Genomic DNA, 26947 nt, shown 5'->3' with positions numbered 1-26947 from the left:
CCACAAGAATGTTCTTATCCTTGCTCCTGCTCATATGACAAGGAAGAATGGCCAGAAAAATGATAATAATAATAATAGAGATCCTCTATACCGCAGTACAGGGATCCCTTTGTGAGTGGAAGAGAAGGGGGAGACAAAGAATGTGATGTAAAGGAAGAAATGCAACTGTACGAATGGAAGAGATGTGAGATGAGATGTTAGGATATGAATGAATAAATAGAATAGAATGAGAGAGGAGGGAATTTTCGAAAATTATTTTTGAAAAGGAGTTAGTGATTTTTGAAAATAGTTTTTGAAAAATATTTAGTAATTTTCGAAAATTAAGTTTTAAAATTAAAATAATTAATAAATTAAAAAGAAATTTTGAAAAAGGGGAGAGATATTTTCGAAAAATGAGAGAGAGAGAGTTAGTTAGGTGGTTTTGAAAAGGATAAGAAACAAACAAAAAGTTAGTTAGTTAGTTGAAACAAATTTTGAAAAGATAAGAAGTTAGGAGGTTAGAGAAGATATTTTGAAAAGATATTTTTGAAAAAGATAAGATAAGAAGATATTTTTGAGAAGATATGATTGAAGTTAGTTTTGAAAAAGATTTGATTTTTAAAATCTCAATTAATGACTTGATTCATAAGAAATCACAAGATATGATTCTAGAACTTAAAGTTTGAATCTTTCTTAACAAGCAAGTAACAAACTTCAAATTTTTGAATCAAGACATTAATTGATTATATTATTTTCGAAAATTTGTGATAAAAAATAAGAAAAAGATTTTTGAAAAATATTTTTTTGGAATTTTCGAAAATAACTAATAATTTTGAAAAAGATTTGATTTTTGAAAAAGATTTTGAAAAAGATAAGATTTTCAAATTGAAAATTTGATTTGACTCATGAGAAACAATTTGATTTTTAAAAATTTTTGAAAAAGTCAATCCAAATTTTCGAATTTGATGAGAGAAAAAGGGAAAGATATTTTTTTTATTTTTGAAATTTTTATGAAAAACATGAAAATTATGCAATGCATGAAATTTTTAGATCAAAACATGTGATGCATGCAAGAATGCTATGAATGTCAAGATGAACACCAAGAACACTATGAATGTCATGATGAACATCAAGAACATATTTTTGAAAAATTTTTAATGCAAAGAAAACATGCAAGACACCAAACTTAGAATTCTTTAATGCTTACGCACTAAGAATTCAAGAATGCATATGATAAACAACATACAACACAAAACAAAAAATCATCAAGATCAAACAAGAAGACTTACCAAGAACAACTTGAAGATCATGAAGAACACTATGGATGCATGAAATTTTCGAAAAAAATACAAGATACACATGCAATTGACACCAAACTTATAACATGACTCAAGACTCAAACAAGAAACACAAAAATATTTTTGATTTTTATGATTTTCTAATTTTTTGTATTTTTATTTATTATTTTTTTTTTCGAAAATTATTGTGAAAAATAAAAATAAGGATTTCAAAATTTTTAATATGAATTCCAGGAATCTTGCCATGTTAGTCTTAAAGCTCCAATCAAAGGGTCAGGCATGGCTTAATAGCCAGCCAAGCTTTAATAAAAATATGAGTGTAATTCAGACATGACAAGCCTGACATACCCTATCCAGAAGGATTGGGCATGACTCCACTGAAGTGATTAGCCAATCCCAAAGCAGTTTGGGTATGGCTTTACAGCCAGATAGGCTTCAACATGCTTCATGAAACACTAGAATTCATTCTTAAAAATTTTGAAGCCATAGAATAATTTATTTTTGAAAACATTATTTTTAGTAAAATTTTTTTTTTTTCGAAAACAAGTGAGGAATTTTTGAAAGGTTTTTGAAAAAATTTTTTTGAAAAGAAAACAAAAAGAAAATTACCTAATCTGAGCAACAAGATGAACCGTTAGTTGTCCAAACTCAAACAATCCCCGGCAACGGCGCCAAAAACTTGATGCACGAAATTCTGATCTCCAGGCTCGAACAAATCCTGGTAATGGCCCCAAAGATTGGTGCTCTGATCTTAATTCATAATTGTCACAACTTCGATACAACTAACCAGCAAGTGCACTGGGTCGTCCAAGTAATACCTTACGTGAGTAAGGGTCGAATCCCACGGAGATTGTTGGTATGAAGCAAGCTATGGTCACCTTGTAAATCTTAGTCAGGCAGATATAAAGTGATAATGGTGTTTTCGAATATTATATAATAAAATAGGGATAGAGATACTTATGTAAATCATTGGTAGGAATTTCAGATAAGCGAATGGAGATGCTTTTCGTTCCTCTGAACCTCTGCTTTCCTGCTATCTTCATCCAATCAGTCTTACTCCTTTCCATGGCTGGCTTTATGCAAGGGCATCACCGTTGTCAGTGGCTACATCCCCTCCTCTCAGTGAATCATATGCTCACGCACCCTGTCACGGCACGGCTATTCATCTGTCGGTTCTCGATCATGCTGGAATAGGATTCACCCTCCTTTTGCGTCTGTCACTAACGCCCAACAATCGCGAGTTTGAAGCTCGTCACAGTCATTCAATCATTGAATCCTACTCAGAATACCACAGACAAGGTTTAGACCTTCCGGATTCTCTTGAATGCCGCCATCATTCTAGCTTACGCCACGAAGATTCCAGTTAGGAGATCTAAGAGATACTCATTCTAGCTTATTTCATGTAGAACGGAAGTGTTTGTTAGGCACGCGTTCATAAGGGAGAAGGATGATGAGCGTCACACATAATCATCACCTTCATCACGTTCTTGGGTGCGAATGGATATCTTAGAAGCAAAATAAGAAGAATTGAATAGAAAACAGTAGTACTTTGCATTAATCTTTGAGGAACAGCAGAGCTCCACACCTTAATCTCTGGAGTGTAGAAACTCTACCGTTAAAAATACATAAGTGAAGGTCCAGGCATGGCCGAGAGGCCAGCCCCTCTGATCTAAGAACCAGGCGTCCAAAGATGATCCTAAGATCCTAAGATGATCAAAAGATGCCTAATACAATAGTAAAAGGTCCTATTTATAATAAACTAGTCACTAGGGTTTACATGAGTAAGTAATTGATGCATAAATCCACTTCCGGGGCCCACTTGGTGTGTGTTTGGGCTGAGCTTAAGTGTTGCACGTGCAGAGGCCATTTGTGGAGTTGAACGCCAGTTTCTGTGCCAGTTTGGGCGTTCAACTCTGGTTTTGGATCCTTTTCTGGCGCTGGATGCCAGATTTGGGCAGAAGGCTGGCGTTGAACGCCAGTTTACGTCGTCAATTCTTGGCCAAAGTATGGACTATTATATATTGCTGGAAAGCCCTGGATGTCTACTTTCCAACGCAATTAGAAGCGCGCCATTTCGAGTTTTGTAGCTCCATAAAATCCACTTTAAGTGCAGGGAGGTCAGAATCCAACAGCATCAGCAATCCTTTTTCAACCTCTGAATCTGATTTCTGCTCAAGTCCCTCAATTTCAGCCAGAAAATACCTGAAATCACAGAAAAACACACAAACTCATAGTAAAGTCCAGAAATGTGAATTTAACATAAAAACTAATGAAAACATCCCTAAAAGTAACTAGATCCTACTAAAAACATACTAAAAACAATGCCAAAAAGCGTATAAATTATCCGCTCATCAGGTACTTCTTGGATATTGAGTGGCGGAAGGGTCCTTTTCTTAGGCCATTGATGAGTCCTATGATGGCCGCTTCTATTGGAAGACTTTATATGTCAAGGCATGCTTTGTTGAATCTTTTTATGTAGCTGCGGAGACTTTTCCGATCTCCTTGCTTGATAGACTTGGGGCGTGCTTGGCTTTTTCCTTCTGGATGGAGAATAACGGATTGCATCTGAGGCCTCCGTGAGATACATCCTGCTTCTGAAATTTCTAAGATGATGGCTTGGATCCGATGTGCCGTCGTACGGAGTCATGTCGGGAGCTTTGAAGTCCTTTGGGACTTTAGCTTTCATGATCTCCTTGGTGAAGGGATCTTTGTCCTTGTGGGAGTCGTCATCGTGACTAGGTTGAATGGTTTTGGCTTTGAGATCAGCCTCGAGCTTTAGGAGCTTGTCCTCTAGCTCTTGGCGTCGTCTTATTTCCCTTTGTATGTTTTTCTCAGCTTCCCGTTGATGCTCCGCCCCTTTTTCGAGTTGTTTCAAGCGATCCTGGAGTGCCTCCAAGGCTTCCATGGTTGGTGAATTGCCGTTTTTGTTAGGTTGGAGAGTATCTTTTGGTGTAGTGTCCGCATTCTTGTGCGGCGTTCTATCTTCTAGATCTGATCGTGGTCGTTGTCATGGTCATCCGCCATGGTGATGGGATGACTTCTAGGTTCCCCGGCAACGGCGCCAATGTTCCGAGGGTTACCTGAAACTGGAGGCTGATCTCGGTCGAGATCTTCTGTACTGGTCGGTGCCGATGTGTCCGGCTGGCTGGTGGCGGCCGAAGCTGTTGTGTCCGACTTGTTGGACTGGCTGCACTTCTTATCCTTGGTCACCGGAGGGTGCGGGGTACCTGCAAGAGACTCCGATGCTTAAGTTAGCATGAGTATTAAACAGGTTTTTAGTAGAATCAGGGTATGAGTTATACCTGGGTGCTCCAGTGTATTTATAGAGGTGTAGAGTGACCTTCTTAGATAAGATAAGTTAGTTATCTTATCTTTGAGTGAGGTCATCTTATCTTCTGGGAAACCGCCTTTATCTTTCTAGGCTTTGACTGCCTTTAGATTGGGCTGTGTCCCTTCGTTTGGGCTTGCTTGGGCCTCTTACAGCGATTTGGCCGAGCTTTTTGTGAAGAGGTCGGGCATTGGCCGAGCTCTTTTGAGAAGAGGTCGGATAGTCTGACCTGAAGAGGTCGGTCGGCTTGTCGCTAAACATCCCGGGTCGGACAGCTTGACCCAGGGTATGAACAATCATACTTTCCAAGATTTGTTTTTCTTCTAACAATCAACATTTATTTCATGCATGCATACAAGTATCATGAGGTCTTTTCATAGGTTGTAATGGGGCTAGGGTCAAGGTAGGATGCATATATGGTCAAGTGAGCTTGAAATTTGAATCTTTGATAAGCTTAGACTTCCCACCTAACCCATGACATCCTATATAATTTTAAAGCTAACCTAACTACCCATTTTTCACACTTTTTCACATACTCATGCATTTCCTTTTCATTTCACAACACCTATGCATTGACCCTTATTGAGCTTTGCTTGCGGCATTTTGTCCCCTTTTTATTTCTTTCTTTTTTCTTTGTTTCTTTCTTTTCTATTTTTTTTCTTTCAAACTATATACAAGAACATCAATGCATAAGGTCTATACATTTTTTCAATACATGAGCATGTACCCAATTCCCAATAATTTCAATAAAAATACAAAACTACCCTTTTATTCCCCCAATGTCCCAAGGTTCCCACACTTGAATGATACACACACTCTAGCCTAAGCTAATCAAAGATCCAAATAAGGATATTTATTGTTTTCCACTTTAAGGCTTGTAATGTGCTAAATTAAGAACAAAGTGGGTTAATCGTAGGCTCAAATTCGGCTAACAATGGAAGATAAAAGGTAAGGCTATTTGGGTAAGTGAGCTATTTGAAATGATGGCCTCAATCATATAAATGCATGAATACACAAAATAATGGACATAAAGAATCAAACAAATCAAAGATTACAATTATAGAAAGAGAATAATGCACACAAGAAGGAAATAAGTGGTTATAAAATGTAACCACACAATTAGGCTCGAAACTTACAAGCTTGTGTTCTTAGCTCAAAACATTTTTCACAATATATATAATTCAAGCAAGTTTAATGAAAAGTTTTCACCCAAATCAATTGAGGTGTCCTATAGATAATTTTCTCGAAAAAATTCATTATTTTGACTAAGCTTATTATGTATATATATGCAAAAAAAATAAGAAAATGAAACAAAAATCCTAAAAGACCTAAAATGAAATGCAAAAGTGTTGAGATTAGAAACTTGTCACCCAAAATCGCCGACCGGTCAGACGACCTCCCCACACTTAAAAATTTGCACCGTCCTCGGTGCACTCAAAGATGAGCAAGGGGATACGGCGACTCTCTAGATTGCTACCTTCAGCTGGTAGATCAACCAGTTGCTGCGCGTTCTTTCTTCCGCTTCCATTTTCGCTTGTGGTGCATCAATCATGAAAAACAAGAATACAACACCATAAGGTAGGATAATACAAAAGCAAGGAAGCATACATTGTTGGAATGAGGTACTAATCACTAGAATTGAGTGAGTGAATTAGTGTGACATTAATGACAAATAAGTGTGTGAATTCTAAATTTCGCAGTTTAGAACACACATTAGCATAAAAAGCGATGTCATAAAAGAAGCCTGTACTTTACTCATTCTAATATGCTTGAGATACTTTAAGTAAGCTTGAAAGGTAAAACAAGCATTAAATAAGCATGAGAGCATTCAAGCTAAAAGCGTATGGATGCATATGATCATGGAATACTGATGAGCGGATAATTTATACGCTTTTTGGCATTATTTTTAGTATATTTTTAGTATATTTTAGTTAGTTTTTGTTATGTTTTTATTAGTTTTTAAATAAAAATCACATTTCTGGACTTTACTATGAGTTTGTGTATTTTTCTGTGATTTCAGGTATTTTCTGGCTGAAATTGAGGGACCTGAGCAAAAATCTGATTCAGAGGCTGAAAAAGGACTACAGATGCTGTTGGATTCTGACCTCCCTGCACTCGAAGTGAATTTTCTGGAGCTACAGAAGCCCAGGTGGCGCGCTCTTAATTGCGTTGGAAAGTAGACATCCTGAGCTTTCCAGCAATATATGATAGTCCATACTTTGCCCAAGATTTGATGGCCCAAGCTGGCGTTCCAAGTCAGTATAGAAATTTTGGCGTCAAAATGCCAGAACTGGCATAAAAGCTGGAGTTAAACGCCCAAACTGGCACAAAAGCTGGCGTTTAACTCCAAGAAAAGTCTATACACATGAAATCTTCAATGCTCTATCCCATTTTATGTTTTATTCATCTTTTAATTATCAATTCTCCATAACCATTTGAATCCTCTTGACTGAGATTTACAAGATGACCATAGCTTGCTTCAAGCCGACAGTCTCCGTGGGATCGACCCTTACTCACGTAAGGTTTATTACTTGGACGACCCAGTGCACTTGCTGGTTAGTTGTGCGGAGTTGTGACAAAGAGTTGAGATTACAATTGTGTGTACCAAGTTGTTGGCACCATTGATGATCACAATTTCGTGTACCAAGTTTTTGGCGCCGTTGCCGGGGATTGTTCGAGTTTGGACAACTGATGGTTCATCTTGTTGCTTAGATTAGGTAATTTTATTTTATGTTTAAGCTTTTTACTTCTTATTTTTGAAAAAATTTTCAAAAATAAAAAAAAAATTTCTATTCTGTTCTTCAGAGTTTTTAAGAATGAATTCTAGAGTTTCATGATGATTTGTTGAAGTCTGGATGGCTGTGAAGCCATGTCTAATCTTTTGCACCGAGATTTCAACTTATCATCACAAGAGCTTGTTGATTTCTATCAATTTTGCTGTTGAAAGTAATGATCTACTAAAGCTTGGCTGGCCATTGGCCATGTCTAGTGTTTTGGACCGAAGCTTTCACTGAAAGCTTGGCTGGCTAGTAAGCCATGTCTAATTCCTAGACCGGAGCTTTAGACTAACATTGCAATGATTCCTGGAATTCTCATTAAAAATTTTGAATCCCTTTATTTTCCTTTCCATATAATTTTCAAAAAAATCACAAAAAAATTTTATAAAATCATAAAAATAAAAAATATTTTATGTATCTTAGTGTCAATTTTTAAGTTTTGTGTCAATTGCATGTCTTTCTTCTTCTTGCATTTTTTCGAATATATGTAATATGTTCTTCATTGATCTTCAAGCTGTTCTTGATGATTCCATAGCTCTGATCTTTAATTTCTCTTATTTTGTGTCTTTTGTTGTTTTTCATATGCATTTTCAATTTGTTATAGTCCTTAGTATACAAACTTCTAAGTTTGGTGTCTTGCATGCATTGTTTATTTGATCTTAGTTGCATTCTTTTTATTATTTTTTCTCATCATTAAAAATTCAAAAAAAAATTTCAAAATTGTGTCTTTTCAAGTCAATAACACAGAGAATTGAAGATTCAGAACATTCAGCAGGAAATTACACGGAAAAAGCTGGGCGTTCAAAATGCCCAATGAAGAAGGAAAACTGGCGTTTAAACTCCAGCCAGGGTACCTGGCTGGGCGTTAAATGCCCAAAAAGGTAGCATTTTGGGCGTTAAATGCCAGAATGGATGCCATTTTGGGCGTTTAATGCCAAGAGGACACTAGAGGGAAGATTTTGTTTTTAATTCAAATCTTTTTCAAATTTTCATAATTTTTCAAAATTAAATCTTTTTCAATTCATATCTTTTCAATCATATCCTTTCAAAATCAATTTCTTTTCATTTTTTAATTATTACTATTTTCGAAAATATTTTCTACAATTATTGATTTAATTCAAAATTTTCTAGTTGTTACTTGCCTATTAAGAAAGGATCATATTTTAAATTCTAGAATCATATCTTTTAATTTCTTCTTAGTCAAGTAATCAACTTTAATTTTAAAAACTTTCTCTTTTTAATTTGATTCTCAATCATATCTTCTCAATCATATCTTTTCAATCACATCTTTTTCAAAATTAATTTTCAATGATATCTTTTTGATTTCTAATTTCAAAATCTTTTTCAAAAATCACTTAATTTCTTTCCCACTCTTAGTTTTCGAAAATCAATTACCAAATTTTCAAAATTGCTCTTATTATTTCAAAATCTTTTTACTTTATTTTCGAAAATTCTTTCCCTCTTCCTACATCCTTCTATTTATGGACTAATACTCCTCCTCAATGCACAATTCGAACTCTATCCCTCATGATAAGTTCGAATTCTTTCTTCTCTACCTTCTCCTTCTATTCTTCTTTACCTCTGACACCTCAAGGAATCTCTATACTGTGACATAGAGGATTCCATATTTTCTTCTCCTCTATTTTCATATGAGCAGGAGCAAGGACAAAGGCATTCTTGTTGAAGCTGATCCTGAACCTGAAAGGACCTTGAAGAGAAAGCTAAGAGAAGCTAAAGTACAACTCTCTATAGAGGACCTAACAGAACTTTTTAAACAAGAAGAAGACATGGCAGCCGAAAACAACAACAATGCCAACAATGCAAGGAAAGCGCTTGGTGACTTTACTGCACCTACTCTTAACTTCTATGGGAGAAGCATCTCAATCCCTACCATTGGAGCAAACAACTTTGAGCTTAAGCCTCAATTAGTTTCTCTAATGCAACAGAATTGCAAGTTTCATGGACTTCCATTAGAAGATCCTCATCAATTCTTAGCTGAATTCTTGCAAATCTGTGACACTGTCAAGACCAATGGGGTTGATCCCGAGGTCTATAGACTTATGCTTTATCCCTTTGCTGTAAGAGACAGAGCTAGAACATGGTTAGATTCACAACCTAAAGAAAGCCTGAACTCTTGGGAAAAGCTAGTCAATGCCTTCTTGGCAAAATTTTTTCCACCTCAAAAATTGAGCAAGCTTAGAGTGGAAGTCCAAACCTTCAGACAGAAGGAAGGTGAATCCTTCTATGAAGCCTGGGAAAGATACAAGCAATTGATCAGAAGGTGTCCTTCTGGCATGCTTTCAGAATGGAGCATCATAGGTATTTTCTATGATGGTCTATCTGAACTATCCAAGATGTCATTGGACAGCTCTGCTGGAGGATCTCTTCATCTGAAGAAGACGCCTGCAGAAGCTCAAGAACTCATTGAAATGGTTGCAAATAACCAATTCATGTACACTTCTTAAAGGAATCCTGTGAATAATGGGACAAATCAGAAGAAAGTAGTTCTTGAAATTGATACTCTGAATGCCATATTGGCTCAGAACAAAATATTGACTCAACAAGTCAATATGATTTCTCAAAGTCTGTCTGGAATGCAAGCAGCAACAGGCAGTACCAAAGAAGCTTCATCTGAAGAAGAAGCTTATGATCCTGAGAACCCAGCAATGGAAGAGGTGAATTACATGGGAAAACCCTATGGAAACACCTATAATCCTTCATGGAGAAATCATCCAAACCTCTTATGGAAGGATCAACAGAGGCCTTAACAAGGCTTCAACAATAATAATGGTGGAAGAAATAGGTTTAGCAATAGCAAGCCTTTTCCATCATCCTCTCAGCAACAGACAGAGAATTCTAAGCAAAGCTATTCTGACTTAGCAACCATAGTCTCTGATCTAATTAAAACCACTCAAAGTTTCATGACTGAAACAAGATCCTCCATTAGAAATTTGGCGGCACAAGTGGGTCAGCTGAGTAAGAAAGTTACTGAACTCCCTCCTAGTACTCTCCCAAGCAATACAGATGAGAACCCAAAAAGAGAATGCAAGGCCATAAACATGTCCCACATAACCGAATGCATAGAGGAGGGAAAGGCAGTGATTTTCACTGAGGAAGACCTCAATAGACGTCCACTGGCCTCCAAGGAGTTCCCTAATGAGGAACCATGGGAATCTGAGGCTCACACTGAGACCATAGAGATTCCATTGAATTTACTTCTGCCATTCATGAGCTCTGATGAGTATTCTTCCTCTGAAGAGGATGAAGATGTTACTGAAGAACAAGTTGCTAAGTACCTTGGAACAATCATAAAACTAAATGCCAAGTTATTTGGTAATGAGACTTGGGAGGATGAACCCCCTTGCTCACCAAAGAACTGGATGACTTGACTAGGCAGAAATTACCTCTAAAGAGACAAGATCCTGGAAAGTTCTCAATACCTTGTACCATAGGCACCATAACCTTTGAGAAGGCTCTGTGTGACCTAGGGTCAAGCATAAACCTTATGCCTCTCTCTGTAATGGAGAAGCTAGGGATCTTTGAGGTACAAGCTGTAAGAATCTCACTAGAGATGGCAAACAATTCAAAAAAACAGGCTTATGGACTTGTAGAGGATGTCTTGGTAAAGCTTCAAGACCACTACATCCCTGCTGATTTCATAATCCTAGACACTGGGAAGTGTATGGATGAATCCATCATCCTTGGCAGACCCTTCCTAGCCATAGCAAAAGCTGTGATTGATGTTGACAGAGGAAAATTGGTCCTTCAAGTGAATGAGGACTCCCTTGTGTTTAAAGCTCAAGGATCTCCTTCTGTAACCATGGAGAGGAAGCATGAAAAGCTTCTCTCAATACAGAGTCAAACAAAACCCCCACATTCAAACTCTAAGTTTGGTGTTGGAAGGCCACAACCAAACTCTAAGTTTGGTATTGAGAGGCCATCAGCATGCTCTGAGTATCTGTGAGGCTCCATGAGAGCCCACTGTCAAGCTACTGACATTAAAGAAGCGCTTGTTGGGAGGCAACCCAAATTTTACTTATCTATGTTAAATTTCTATTTTCCATTCTTATTTTATGTTTTCTATAGGTTGATGATCATGTGAAGTCACAAAAATAATTGAAAAAGCAAAAACAAACTGAAAAACAGAATGAAAAATAGCACACCCTGGAGGAGAAGCCTACTGGTGTTTAAACGCCAGTAAACGCCAGAAAAGGGCAAGAAGCTGGCGTTAAACACCAGAAATGGGCAGCAGCCTGGCGTTTAACGCCATAATTGGCAGCAGAGGGCGTTTTGCACGCCTAATTGGTGCAGGAATGAAAAATCCTTGACACCTCAGGATCTGTGGACCCCACAGGATCCCCACCAACCTCAACTCACTCTCTCTCTTCTTCACACATTTTCATAATACTCTTCCCCAAATACACTTCACCAATCAACTCAATACCTCTTCCCCAAAAACCCCTCACCTATCAAATCTTACCCTCTTCTCCATAAACCCTTCACCAATCTACATCCACCCATCATAAACAGCACCTACCTCACCATTCAAATTCAAACCACTTTACCTCTCAAACCCACCCATACATGGCCGAACCTTACCCTATCCCTTCTCCTATATAAACCCATCTTCACTCCTTCATTTTCACACATCTTCAACACTACTTCACCCCCTTGGACGAAATACTACCCTCCTCCATCTCCTCTATTTCTTCTTCCTCTACTTTCTTCTTTCTTCTTTTGCTTGAGGACGAGCAAACCTTCTAAGTTTGGTGTGGTAAAAGCGTTACTTTTTGTTTTTCCATAACCATTTATGGCACCTAAGGCCAGAGAAACCTCTAGAAAGAGGAAAGGGAAGGCAAAAGCTTCCCCCTCTGAGTCATGGGAGATGGAGAGATTCATCTCAAAGGTGCATCAAGACCATTTCTATGAAGTTGTGGCCAAGAAGAAAGTGATCCCCGAGGTCCCTTTCAAGCTCAAAAAGGGTGAATATCCGGAGATCCGACATGAGATTCGAAGAAGAGGTTGGGAAGTTCTCACCAACCCCATTCAATAAGTCAGAATCTTAATGGTTCAAGAGTTCTATGCCAATGCATGGATCACCAAGAACCATGATCAAAGTGTGAACCCGGACCCTAAAAATTGGCTTACAATGGTTCGGGGGAAATACTTAGATTTCAGTTCGGAAAATGTAATGTTGGCATTCAACTTGCCAATGATGCAAGGAGATGCACACCCCTACACTAGAAGGGTCAACTTTGATCAAAGGTTAGACCAAGTCCTCATAGACATTTGTGAAGAGGGCGCTCAATGGAAGAGAGATTCAAGAGGGAAGCCGGTTCAACTAAGAAGGCATGACCTCAAGCCCGTGGCTAGGGGATGGTTGGAGTTCATCCAACGCTCAATCATTCCCACGAGCAACCGGTCTGAAGTTACTATAGACCGGGCTATCATGATCCATAGCATCATGATTGGAGAGGAAGTAGAAGTTCATGAGGTTATATCTCTAGAACTCTACAAGGTGGCGGACAAGTCCTCTACTCTGTCAAGGTTAGCCTTCCTCATCTCATTTGTCACCTCTGTAATTCAGCTGGAATTGACATAGAGGAAGACATCCTCATTGATGAGGACAAGCCTATCACTAAGAAAAGGATGGAGCAAACAAGAGATCCCACTCATGGACAAGAGCATGAGGAAATTCCTCATCATGAAATTCCTGAGATACCTCAAGGGATGCATTTTCCTCCACAAAACTATTGGGAGCAAATCAACACCTCCCTAGGAGAATTAAGTTCCAACATGGGACAACTAAGGGTGGAGCACCAAGAGCATTCTATCCTCCTCCATGAAATTAGAGAAGACCAAAGAGTTATGAGAGAGGAGCAACAAAGGCAAGGAAGAGATATTGAGGAGCTCAAGCACTCCATAAGATCTTCAAGAGGAAGAACAAGCCGCCATCACTAAGGTGGATCCGTTCTTTAATTTCCTTGTTCTTTATTTTCTGTTTTTTGAATTTCTATGCTTTATGTTTATTTATGTTTGTGTCTTTATTACATGATCACTAGTGTCTAAGTGTCTATGCCTTAAAGCTATGAAAATGAATCCATCACCTTTCTTAAATGGAAAATGTTTTCAATTGAAAAAGAAAAAGAAGTGCATGAATTTCGAATTTTAAAACAGTTTAGTTATTTTGATGTGGTGGCAATACTTTTGTCTTTCTGAATGAATGCTTGAACAATGCATATTTTTGAATTTGTTGTTCATGAATGTTAAAAATTGTTGGCTCTTGAAAGAATGATAGAAAAGGAGAAATGTTATTTGATAATCTGAAAAATCACAAAATTGATTCTTGAAGCAAGAAAAAGCAGGGAAAAGCTTGCAAAAAAAATATGGCTAAAAAAAAGAAGAAAAAGAAAAAGAAAAAGCAAGCAGAAAAAGCCAATAGCCCTTTAAACCAAAAGGCAAGGGTAAAATAAAAAGGATCCAAGGCTTTGAGCATCAGTGGATAGGAGGGCCCACAAGAATAAAATCCTGGCCTAACCGGCTAAGCCAAGCTGTCCCTGACCATGTGCTTGTGGCGTGAAGGTGTCAAGTGAAAACTTGAGACTGAGCGGTTAAAGTCGTGGTCCAAAAGCAAAAAGAGTGTGTTTAAGAGCTCTGGACACCTCTAAATGGGGACTCTAGCAAAGCTGAGTCATAATCTGAAAAGGTTCACCCAGTTATGTGTCTGTGGCATTTATGTATCCGGTGGTAATACTGGAAAACAAAATGCTTAGGGTCACGGCCAAGACTCATAAAGTAGCTGTGTTCAAGAATCAACATACTTAACTAGGAGAATCAATAACACTATCTGAATTCTGAGTTCTTATAGATGCCAATCATTCTGAACTTCAAAAGGATAAAGTGAGATGCCAAAACTGTTCAGAAGCAAAAAGCTAATTGCCCCGCTCATCTAATTAAAACTGATCTTCATAGATGTTTTTGGAATTCATTGTATATTCTATTCTTTTTATCCTATTTTATTTTCAGTTGCTTGGGGACAAGCAAAAATTTAAGTTTGGTGTTGTGATGAGCGGATAATTTATACACTTTTTGGCATTGTTTTTAGTATGTTTTTAGTATATTTTAGTTAGTTTTCATTATATTTTTATTAGTTTTTAAATAAAAATCACATTTCTAGACTTTACTATGAGTTTGTGTGTTTTTCTGTGATTTCAGGTATTTTCTGGCTGAAATTGAGGGACCTGAGCAAAAATCTGATTCAGAGGCTGAAAAAGGACTGCAGATGCTGTTGGATTCTGACCTCCCTGCACTCGAAGTAGATTTTCTGGAGCTACATAAGCCAAAGTGGCGCACTCTCAATTGCGTTGGAAAGTAGACATTCTGGGATTTCCAGCAATATATAATAGTCCATACTTTGCCTAAGATTTGATGGCCCAAACTGGCGTTCCAAGTCAGCATAGAAATTCTGGCGTCAAAACGCCAGAACTGGCATAAAAGCTGGAGTTAAACGCCCAAACTGGCACAAAAGCTGGCGTTTAACTCCAAGAAAAGTCTCTACACGTGAAAGCTTCAATGCTCAGCCCAAGCACACACCAAGTGGGCCTGGAAGTGGATTCTGCATCATTTACTCATTTCTGTAAACCCTAGGTTACTAGTTTTCTACAAATAGGACCTTTTGCTATTGTATTTTATACACTTTATCATACTTTTCATCTTGGAACTTGTATGTTCCTGCTTTGGGAGGCTGGCCATTCGGCATGCCTAGACCTTTTGTTCTTATGTATTTTCAACGGTAGAGTTTCTACACACCATAGATTAAGGTGTGGAGCTCTGCTGTTCTTCATGAATTAATGCAAAGTACTACTGTTTTTCTATTCAATTCACGCCTAATTCTTCTCTAAGATATACACTCGTTCTTCAACTTGATGAATGTGATGATCTGTGACACTCATCATCATTCTCACCTATGAACACATGCCTGACAACCACCTCTGTTCTACTTGCAATAGCTTGAATGTGTATCTCTTGGGTTTCTAATCTAAGATTGGAACCTTCGTGGTATAGGCTAGAATTATTGGCGGCCATTTCTGAGGTCCAGAAAGTCTAAACCTTGTCTGTGGTATTCCGTGTAGGATCTGGGAAGGGATGACTGTGACGAGCTTCAAACTCGCGAGTGTTGGGCGTGTGACAGACGCAAAAGGATCAATGGATCCTATTCCAACATGATCGAGAACCAACAGCTGATTAGCCGTGCGGTGACAGCGCATTTGGAACATTTTCACTGAGAGGACGGGAAGTAGCCATTGACAACGATGATGCCCAACATAAAGCTTGCCATGGAAAGGAGAATGAATGATTGGATGAAGGCAATAGGAAAGTAGAAGTTTAGGAGGAACAAAGCATCTTCATACGCTTATCTGAAATTCTCACCAATGAATTACATAAGTATCTCTATCCCATTTTATGTTTTATTCATCTTTTAATTATCAATTCTCCATAACCATTTGAATCCGCCTGACTGAGATTTACAAGATGACCATAGCTTGCTTCAAGCCGACAGTCTCCGTGGGATCGACCCTTACTCACGTAAGGTTTATTACTTGGACGACCCAGTGCACTTGCTGGTTAGTTGTGCGGAGTTGTGACAAAGAGTTGAGATTACAATTGTGCGTACCAAGTTGTTGGCGCCATTGATTATCACAATTTCGTGCACCAAATACACTGCATTAAGATAAATGCACAACATCCATCAAGAGATTGCCTAATCGAGGAAAAGGATTGAAATTACATGTTGGCCAAATTATGCAATTCAAGAAGAGTTACAAGCTCGAAGGCAATTCTCATCACTTGGTATTCTTAAAAGGTAAGCATGAAAAAATCAAAACCAAGTAGCAAAATATAACCTCAAAAATACATGTTGGCCAAATTATGCAATTCAAGAAGAGTTACAAGCTCGAAGGCAATTCTCATCACTTGGTATTCTTAAAAGGTAAGCATGAAAAAATCAAAACCAAGTAGCAAAATATAACCTCAAAAATACATGTTGGCCAAATTATGCAATTCAAGAAGAGTTACAAGCTCGAAGGCAATTCTCATCACTTGGTATTCTTAAAAGGTAAGCATGAAAAAATCAAAACCAAGTAGCAAAATATAACCTCAACAATAGAATTCAACAAAGTATATAAACATAATGATGTTAAGATAACACCCCTTTTTAATACTCAACAGCAATTAATGGTAAACAAGAATAACAATCTAACCCTTACAATGAAAAAGATAAAATAAAATGAAAACCAACTAAAACTAACTAATCAACTAACTAACTAACTGATTAACTAACTAAAATAAATGGTTATCAATGGTGCTTGGGAGTGTTGGATGAGGGGTAGAAGAAGGGAAGAAGAAAGGAGAAAGAAAGAAATGGAAAGAGGAGAAGAAAAGAAATATGTTGAAGGAAGGACATCCATGCGTACGCGCGCAAGGTGCGCGCGCGCGGATGATGGTTTAATGGATGCGACGCGTACGCGTACATGACGCGTGCACGCGGATGGCTTATTTCGAGAGTGGCGCGTATGCGTCATGTGCGCGTACGCACGAGTTGGTTTGTGCGAAAGGCACAATGCGCGCGCAACGTTCGCACAACTCTCGAGTTTTTGGCTTGGGGTGGAATTTCTCAATCCACGCGTACGCGTACATGGCGCGTCCACATGGGTAGGCGAAAATGCTTGATGCACGCGTACGCGCGCAGTGCGCATACGCGCGGATGGTGCTCTGTTTTTTTTTTTTCTATGTTTTTGCACCAATCCAAGCATTCCAAACCTCCAAACACTACCAAAACACCTTAAAACCTTATTTAACATACTAAACTATCAATTATACTCAACAAATCAACCAAAAGCATAAATTTAAACTAATTACCAATATGTACAAAAAGAAAAAATGAAAAGAAGTTACCATGGTGGGGTGTCTCCCACCTAACACTTTTGTTTATTGTCCTTAAGTTGGACTTATGGGGAGCTCCTCTCAAGGTGGCTTGTGCTTGAATTCTTCTTGGAACTCCTACCAATGCTTGGTTCTCCATTGTGCCCCAAGTTTTCTTATTTGTTGCACCAAGTGTTGATGGAGTTCTTCACAAGCTTAGGGCTCCCAAAGTTGATCCTCGTCTTGGGATCCGGGATCCCACACTTTATTTTCACACCCGTCTTGAAGTGGATCATCATTATTAGTCCATCCGGGTGGTGTGCACGATGAATTCTCAATAGAGTGACCAAACATCATCCTAGACCCATGCAAGTTAGGTCTATACCAACCCTTGCTAATAAGCTTTGAACATGTCACCACAACCATCTCCCTCTTGCTCTTAAAGCCACAAATATATCTAAGTTGACCATCCGTCTCAAGCAATCCATATTCAAGGGGAATAATAAAGCTCAAGTATAAGGAATTTACCCACTTGAATGAAAGAATGGATGGTGATGGCTTGGGGAGAGGTATCTCTAATGTCCTTGCAAGCTCCACTCCCTTATATGCTTCCTTGATTGCCTCCGCCTCTTCACAAACGTCTTCACTTTCGATCATTTGTTCATCAATTTCATCCAACTCTTCTCCATCACTCAAATAATAAATGGGAGGTTGAGAGAAATCTACCTCCACATTGCTTTCCATCTCATTGGGAGAAGGTTCTTCAAATTCAAAGGATTCACCACCAAGAAGTTTGGATGCATGGTCTTCATCACCAAGGGAACTCAATTATTGCTTCATTCCCTTCAAGTCTTCATTCAAATATTGTTTTGGAGGTTGTGCACTCTCCTCCTCAACATCAAATTCACTCTTCTTGGAGAGGTTCTCTGCAACTTTAGGTTCCCAAGGAGGTTTTGTATCTCCTAAGTCTTCAACCACTTCTTCCTTTTCTTTAATGATCATAGGCTCCTTCAATTGCTCTAATACAAAATAGCATCCCTCATTTTCCACCGGAGTTTCCAATCTCCCCTTATGCTTTTCAATTGATTCTCCACATGTGACCATGGGAGTGTTTTGAGTGCTCAAATATTGGGAGGTTAAAATGCTTACTACCTTGATCAAGGTAGCCACAAATTCTAGTGTCTCCCTTTGCATTTCTCCTTGCCCTTGAAGTATAAGGCTAAGGGTTTCATCCATTGAGGGTTGGGATGGATAAGAGGGTTCATTATCTTGGAGAAAGGGTTCATAATAGAAAGGTGGTTCTTCTTGGTAAGGATGTGGTAGTTTGTATTGAGATGATTCTTGGGAGTAGTGATCTTGGAATGGTGGTTCCATGTATGGCTCATATAGTTCAAAAGGAGGTTGGTATGGTGGATATGAATTAAGATCATATGGAAGTGCTTGGTGAAAAGAGGCTTGTGAGTATGGTTGAGGTTCATGTTGAGGATATGGCTCATAGGCATATGGTGGTGGTTCTTGAAAGTCACAAGGAGATTCACCATAGCCATTGGATTGATATGCATCATAGAATGACTCTTCTTCATAGTGCATTGGTGGAGGTTGTTGCCATGAAGATTAATCATATGCATATGGCTCCTCCCACCTTTGGTTATCCCATCCTTGATACACATTCTCATTATAGTCCTCATTTCCTACAACATAGTGAGAACCAAACTCATAGCCAAAGTGAGAATTCATGATAGCAATAGAAAATGAAAATAAAATCAAATAAGAAACAAAGAAAACCAAATCCTAAAACTAGCAAGAACTAACAAAGAAGCAAAAGGCAAACATATTCACAATATTCACATATATACAATAACCAATAACACAACACCATTGCAATTCCCCGGCAACGGTGCCATTTTGATGAGAGGACTTTTGACGGTTTAGAATTCACAATAAGTTCTCGTTGCAAGTAAAGTTCCTAAACCAACAATAATCTTTTCATACAAAAATTTGTTTGTCACAAGTACAAACCCCTAAAATCTATAAACCGAAGTATTTAAACATCGGGTAGTTCTCCCTAGGAATCGCAATGAAGTGTCTTGTTATTAGTTATGAGGTATTTTGGGGTTTTTGGATAAGAAACATGAAAAGTAAATGGCAATGAAAATAAACTAACAACTAAAAAGGTCTGGGCAAAGGTTGGTGGTCAAGGATCTCTATCCTAATCACTAACCACAACATGAGAATGGGCAAGGATCAATCCCACTAAGTCATCCTCTAACTAATAAAGGAAAGTCAAGTGAGCTATGTCAATCCAAGACCATAAGTCCTAGTTCTCCACCAAATCAAATAGTGAGATCTAGCGTTAATGGCTCCCAATCGTCAATTACTTGGACATTAGTGACTCAAGAGTTCCTAAGTTACCTTCTCAAGCCAAGAACACAAAATTCTACTCTAAAATCCAACCAAGCATTTTATCAAACACTTGGAAGGCATAAAAGGAAAGCATAGTAAAATTGCTAGGAAAGTAAATCTACACTATTCAATTGCAAGGAATTAAACAACAACAATTCAATTGAACAATAAAGGGACATGAATCATAAATTGCATTAAAGGAAAATAGAAGAAACAAAAGTGCATGAACATAAAAGTAAAGAATTACATGAATCAAATGCTAAACTAGAGAGAGGAAAGGTAGAAGAAGAAGAAATTGCAAAGGAAAAGTAAATCAAAGCATGAAATTAAACTAGATCTAAGAATTTCTAATCTAGATCTAAAACCTACTCCTAATCCTAGAGAGAAGTGAGAGCTTCTCTCTCTAAAACTAACCTAAAGCTAAACTAATGAGTAGAATGAGTCAAAAATGAGTGATGATGCCTTCCCCCTTCAATCCTTGGTCCTTATATGCATTTTGGCGCCAAAGTTGGTTGAAATTGGGCCCCACAGCTCTCAAAAATCGTTGGGCACGTTTTCTATTTTAAAAAATCACGTGCGCCCATCGGCGCGTATGCGTACAGTGCGCGTGTGCGCCCCTTGAAGTTTTCGCAATCCACGCGTGCGCGTACCATTCACGTGCGCGTGGATGCACATTTCCAATTCTTTGGTTTTTCCATCATTTCTCTACTTTGTATGCTTTCATCTTCACTCCTTTGATCCATTCCTATCCTTTTTCAACCTAAAACCACTTAACAAACAAATCAAGGCATCTAGTAGAATCAAAGGTGAGTCAAATTTAGCTAGTTAAGGACCTAGAGAGCATGTTTTCACACTTAAGTACAAATTGGAAGACAATCATGAAACCATGCTATTTCATTGAATAAATGTGGGTAAAAGGTGATAAAATCCCCTAAATGAAGCATAAGATAAACCCTACAAATAGGGTTTATCAGTCGGTCACGCACACGCGTGACCGTGTTTGTGCTACTCGCGCGAAGGCATCCTTGCGCGCGCACAACTCTCTGTTTGTCTTGGGGTGTGTGCCAAAATAACATGTGACACGTGCGCGTCATTGACGCGTACGTGTGAGTGATCAGAATTTGAAAATGGCGCGCACGCGTCAGGGACGCATACGCATGGGTATTTTGTGCCTTGGGCACAGTGCCCACATCAGGCCAGTACAACTTTCGGCCTGACACCTCTTTACACCGATTTGTAGGGTCACGCGTACGCATGGGTGACGTGTACGCTTGGAAGGCTGATTTTGTAATTGATACGAACGCGTCAAAGACGTGCACGCGTGGGCGTGTTTGTGCCTAAAGCACGCCTCCAGCCATGCTCCCGCGTAACTTTCTGTAAGGTTTAGCGTCGCATGTGACGTGTGCACGTGATTCACGCGCACGCGTGGAATGCACTTCTTTTTTTTTTTTGAATATGTAGAATGCATGATGCAGATGCTGATGCAGATGTTATGAATGATTCTAGGAAAAATAAGATAACATAAAATAAAATGAAACTAAAAACAAACAAAATGAAATAAAATTAAAATTGAAAAAGGAACGATCATACCGTGGTGGGTTGTCTCCCACCTAGCACTTTTAGTTAAAGTCCTTAAGTAGGACATTTGTTGAGCTCCCTGTTATGGTGGCTTGTGCTTGAACTCATCCAAAAATCTCCACCAACGTTTGCAATTCCAATAGCCTCTGGGGTCCCAAACTAGGCATGTAAAGCCTTTGAGCAAGTTAAAGTAGGTTTTCAGGCTCCAGGAGTATTGATTGTCAGGATAAATTCCAGGATCCCAAACCTTACTTTTATAACTGCCTTCGCTTTTATCTTCATTATTCCAACTGGGCGGTACACAACCTGAAATTCCACTGAGATGCCCAAACTTCTTCCGACATTCATTCAATCGAGCTCTATACCAATCCTTGCACTTCCATTTTGAGCGTGGAACCTTATTGAACTTTGGATGCCAACTTCTATTGCTAACCATCTCCCTCTTACTCTTAAAGCCATAAAAAGCTCTAAGCTGGCCATCGGTTTCAAGCAAACCATATTCAAGTGGAAAGGTAAAGATAAAGGCTAAGGATTTTACCCACTTGAAGTTTGTATTAGGTGGTAATGACCTTGGGAGAGGTGTTTCCAGTGGTTCTTCAAGCTCTACTTCCTTGTACTCCTTTGTGAATTCTTCCATTTCCTAATAAACCTCTTCAATTGCAACATCGTCTTGATCAAAGTCTTCAATTTCTTCCTCATCACTCAAGTAATAAGTTGGAGGTTGAGAAAAGTCTACCTCCACATCATCTTCATATTCACTTGGGGCAGATTCTTCAGTCTCAAAGAATTCAATTATGGCTGCAAGTTCATCACTAGGAGAGCTTGATTCATGATCATCATTACCAAGGAAAATTGCTTCTTGATCTGTTTCGTCCAGTTCTTCATAAGATACATGCCTTGGAGGTTGTGCACTATCCTCCTTAGCATCAATTGCAAATTTCTGGGTAGAATTCTCCACAATTCTTGATTCATATGGAGGTTCAGCGTCCCCTAAGTGTTCAACCAATTCTTCTTCCTTGATAATTTCAGCTTCCTCTACTTGTTCCAGTACAAAGTCATGCTCCGTACTGTCAATCGGAGCTTCTAGTGTCTCCTTCATGCTATGTTCTTCATTAGAGTCTCCACATGAAGCCATGGGAGTCTCTTGAGTGCCCGAACATCGGGAAGCTAATTGATTTATCGCTCGTTCCAGTTGATGAAGGGTTGCATGAAATTGATTTACTGTTTCCTTGAGGCGAGCTTGTGATTCTTGGGTCGATGGATATGGACATGGTGCATATGGAAGTGGTGGTTCTTGGGAGTAATTGGATTGGAATTTGGGTGGATAAAGGTTAGGGTCATATGGAGGTGAATGGTTGTGATTGGCTTGTGAGTATGGTGGTTCGAAGCTATGTTGAGGAGGTGGTTCATAGGCATACGATGGGGCTTGTTGGTAACTACAAGGGGGTCCACCATATCTATCATCTTGGTATACACCTCGGAATCGCTCTTGACCATAGTAATAAGGTGGAGGTGGGTTATCACGAAGGGGTCCACCATAACTATTGTCTGGGTGTGCATCGTAGAATGGTCGTTGTCCCTGGTACTTTGGAAAGTGTTGTTGCCGAAAGGGTTGATCAGATCCTCGTGGCTCCTTCCATCTGTGATTGTTTTGACCTTGACGCATGTTCCTGTTATAGCTTCCATTCCTTTCAACAACAATAGAACCAAACTCAAAGCGACGGAGGTGAGAACTCATAGTAACTAATAAAAATTAAAAACAAAAATAAAAAGAAATAAACAAGCAAAATAAAATATTTACAATAACCAATAATAGGGCACATGTTTGAAATTCCCCGGCAACAACGCCATTTTGACGAACTGATTTTTATGTGGTCTGGAATTTTATAAAAATAATCACGTTGTAGGTATAGTTTCTAAACCAAAAAGAATCCTTTCGTACAAAAGTTTGGTTGTCACAAGTAACAAAACCCAATAAAATTTATAACCGAAGTATTTAAACCTCAGGTCATCTCTCAAGGAATTGCAGGGAGGTGTGATTTATTATTGGTTATGGAAGATTATCTTTTTGGGGTTTTTGAATAGTGAACAGGAAAAATAAACTAGCAAGAAAGTAAATTAATTATCATCAAAACCATTGCAATGTATAAGAACTGGAAATTCCATCCTAGTTATCCTTATCAGGTGTGATGAGAATTGTTTATTGCTCCCACTTAGTTAACCCTTACTAAATAAAGGAAAGTCAAGTGGACTAATCAATTTGATTCCTCAAGTCCTAGTCAACTCCTGTGGAAAGACTAGCTTTAGAGGGATCTAAATCAATCAGCAAATTTCAATTTTCAATCAACAGCTGAGTTTGATAACTCAAGTGTCACCAATTACTCAACCAAAGCAAAGGGGGAAAATCTAAATTATTTATATCATAAATAGAAGAAAGCAATCATAAATCTAAAATACCTCAAATTGCATTTAAACATAAATTCAAATCTAACATGGGAAGGTTCATAAGCCAATTTGGCAACGTAAGTAATTAACAAGTAAAAGTATTAGAATAAATAAAAGTAGAAGAGAAACATAAATTAAAGGAACATTGAATCTGGAATTGGAGAAATAACCATACTCTAAGAGAAATCCTAATTCTAAAACCTAAGAGAGAGGAGAGAGCCTCTCTCTATAGAAAACTACATCTAAAACCTAAAAATTGTGTGTTCTGGAATCTATGTTGAATGAATGGATTCCCCACTTTATAGCCTTTATTCTGTGTTTCTGGGCTTGGATTTAGGCCGAAAAAGGGCTCAGAAATCGCTAGGGGTGACTTCTGCAATTTTCTGCACGTGGCGTCCGTCACGCGTGCGCGTGGATCACGCGTGCGCGTGGATCACGCGTGCGCATCGTTTGGAGATTTTTCTTGTCACGTGTACGCGTCAGTCACGCGTCCGTGTCGCTTGTGTTTTGTGCTAGGCACGCGTCTGCATCGTCCATGCGTGCGCGTCGCTTGCGTTTTGCGCTAGGCACACGTCCGCGTCATCCATGCGTGCACGTCGCTGCCATTTTCTTCAAAACTCCATTTTGTGCGTTCCTTCCATTTTTGCATGTTTCCTTTCTGTCCTCTAAGCCATTCCTGCTCTATAATCCCTGAAAACACTTAACACACATATCAAGGCGTCGAATGATAATAAGAGAGGATTAATATTAGCAAATATAAGGCCAAAGAAGCATGTTTTCAATTATAGCACAAAATCAGGAAGGAAAACAAAAAATCATGCAAATCATATGAATAAGTGGGTAAAGAATTGATAAAAACCACTCAATTGAGCACAAGATAAACCATAAAATAGTGGTTTATCACTCAGACTCAGATGTAAGTTTGAAAACATGGAAAGTGAGGTGTTCATCATGTATTCTTAGGATTAGCTCTCCTTGTTCCACATCAATCAGGGCTCTAGCAGTGGCTAGAAATGGTCTCCCCAGAATAATGGGATGAAGGTAGCTTTCCTCCATGTCCAGAACAACAAAGTCAGTGGGGAGGAAGTAGCTTCCTAATTTCACCAATACGTTTTCGACTACTCCTTCGACCTGCTTCTGAGTTTTATCTGCCAATTGGATGATTACATTCATGGATCTTAGCTCATTAATTTGCAACCTCTTCATAAGAGATAGAGAAATCACATTTATGCTAGCCCCTAGATCACAAAATCCTCTGTCAATTTTTGTCTCTCCTATGGCACATGGAATATGAAAGCTCCCTGGATCTTTTTTCTTCATGAGTACGTATTTCTTGATGAGGACACTACATTCCTTGTTCATTGTCACTGTTTGTCCCCCTTTTAAGGTTCCTTTCTTGGTCAGCAGCTCTTTGATGCACTTGATGTATGTGGGCATCTATTGGAGAATTTTGATGAAGGGGATGTTGACACTGAGAGATGTAAAACATGTCTAGGAATCTTGAATATGACTTTTCTTTTTCATCTCCCTTAAGTCTCTGAGAAAATGGTGCCTTTGGCACATACGGTCTCGGAATTTCCTTCCTTGTTGACTCCTTCCTTTGTACAGATCCATTTCCTTGTTCCTTTTTCTCCAAGTTGCTCTGGGAGTTTCCTTGGCTATGCTCTGTTGGTCTGCTGGCATCTCCTTCCTGAATTTATTCATTTGCAAGGTCTTACACTCTTCCCATTTCACCTTCTTTATTTCTCCTCTTGGATTTTTCTCTGTGTCACTTGGAAAACTATCAGTGGACTTCGGAATCTGCTGTGAAAGATGTCCTACCTGAGATTCAAGATTCTTAAGAACCTCTCCTCGGCTCTTTATACTACCTCTCACTTCTTCCCTGAATTTCTTCATGTCTTCAGACTCCTTGCAAAGGTTTGCAAGTATTGCTTCCATTTTGGCCATTCTGTCCTCATCATGTGGTGATGGTTGGTTGAAATTAGGGTGTTGAGATTGGTTATTGTGGCTTTGGTATGGTAGCTGTGAATAAGTATTTTGTATGGTCTGGTATGGTTTTTGGTTGGAGTTTTGGTGAGTGGAGTTGTTATACTGGTTAGGATTATGGGGTCTGTGGTCTTGGCTTTGATTTTGTTGGTTTTTCCACCCAAAGTTTGGGTGGTTCCTCCAACCAGATTTATAAGTTTTAGAGTATGGATCATTAGCTTGCCTAGATGAGTTTCCAAGGTAATTAGCTTCCTCCCAGTTAACTCCTTCTTCTGTCTCCAACTTTCCTTGAGGTGATAGTTGAGTGTGGATGGCTGCAGCCTGATTCTTCTCCATTTGCTTGGTCAATTCAGCCAGTTGCTTGGTAATCATCTCATTCTGGGCCAGGATTGCATCCATATGGTTTAATTCCAAGACTCCCCTGTTGTTGCTCCTATCTGAGGCATAAAAATACTCATTGTCAGCCACTATCTCTATAACATCAATGGCTTCTTCAATGGTCCTCTTCTTGTTTAGGGAACCTCCAGATGAGTGGTCTACAGCCTTTTTTGATTCATGATTCAGCCCTTCATAAAAGATATAAATTTTCACCCACTCATTAAACATATCAGGGGAGCATTTCCTTGTCAAATCTTTGAATCTCTCCCAGGTTTCAAAAATAGTCTCACCATCCTGCTGTCTGAATGTCTACACTTCAGTTCTCAGCCTGTTTACTTTTTGTGGAGGGTAGAACCTTGTTAAGAATCTATTCATTACATCTTCCCAGGTGGTCAAGCTTTCCTTGGGAAATGACTCCAGCCATTTTGATGCTTTGTCCCTCAAAAAAAATGAAAACAGTAGCAATCTATATGTGTCAGGATGAACACCATTAGATTTAACCATGTCACATATCCTTTGGAATTTAGTGAGATGCTCATTAGGGTCCTCTTGGGCACTTCCTCCAAAAGAACAGTTGTTTTGCACAAGAGTTATGAGCTGAGGCTTCAATTCGAAATTATTAGCATGGATAGTTGGCTTTTGAATGCTGCTGCCATAATTTCCTGGATTTGGATTGATGTATGATTCCAAAACTCTCCTCACGGCCATGCCTAGACCTTTCACTTATGTATTTTCTATGGTGGATTTTCTACACCCCATAGATTAAGGTGTGGAGCTCTGTTGTTCTTCATGAATTAATGCAAGTACTATTGTTTTTCCTTCAATTCATGCCTACTTCTTCTCCAAGATATACT

At 38.8% G+C, this 26947-nt stretch overlaps 2 non-coding genes across 2 annotated transcripts; one reads left to right on the top strand and one right to left on the bottom strand.

Annotated features, from left to right (window-relative positions):
- Positions 1–9574: 9574 nt before the first annotated feature.
- On the bottom strand, positions 9575–9678 carry LOC112760545 (small nucleolar RNA R71). The gene has a single exon (XR_003180980.1). It is a non-coding gene; the product is annotated as a small nucleolar RNA R71 (small nucleolar RNA).
- Positions 9679–26315: 16637 nt separating this feature from the next.
- On the top strand, positions 26316–26423 carry LOC112761146 (small nucleolar RNA R71). Its single transcript, XR_003181555.1, has one exon. It is a non-coding gene; the product is annotated as a small nucleolar RNA R71 (small nucleolar RNA).
- The last annotated feature ends 524 nt before the right edge of the window (positions 26424–26947 follow it).

Source organism: Arachis hypogaea, chromosome 16 (assembly GCF_003086295.3).
Source record: "Arachis hypogaea cultivar Tifrunner chromosome 16, arahy.Tifrunner.gnm2.J5K5, whole genome shotgun sequence".
NCBI classification, from domain to species: Eukaryota; Viridiplantae; Streptophyta; class Magnoliopsida; order Fabales; family Fabaceae; genus Arachis; species Arachis hypogaea.
The sequence above is the reverse complement of the archived record's forward strand: the minus strand, read 5'-3'. Positions and strand labels throughout refer to the sequence as shown.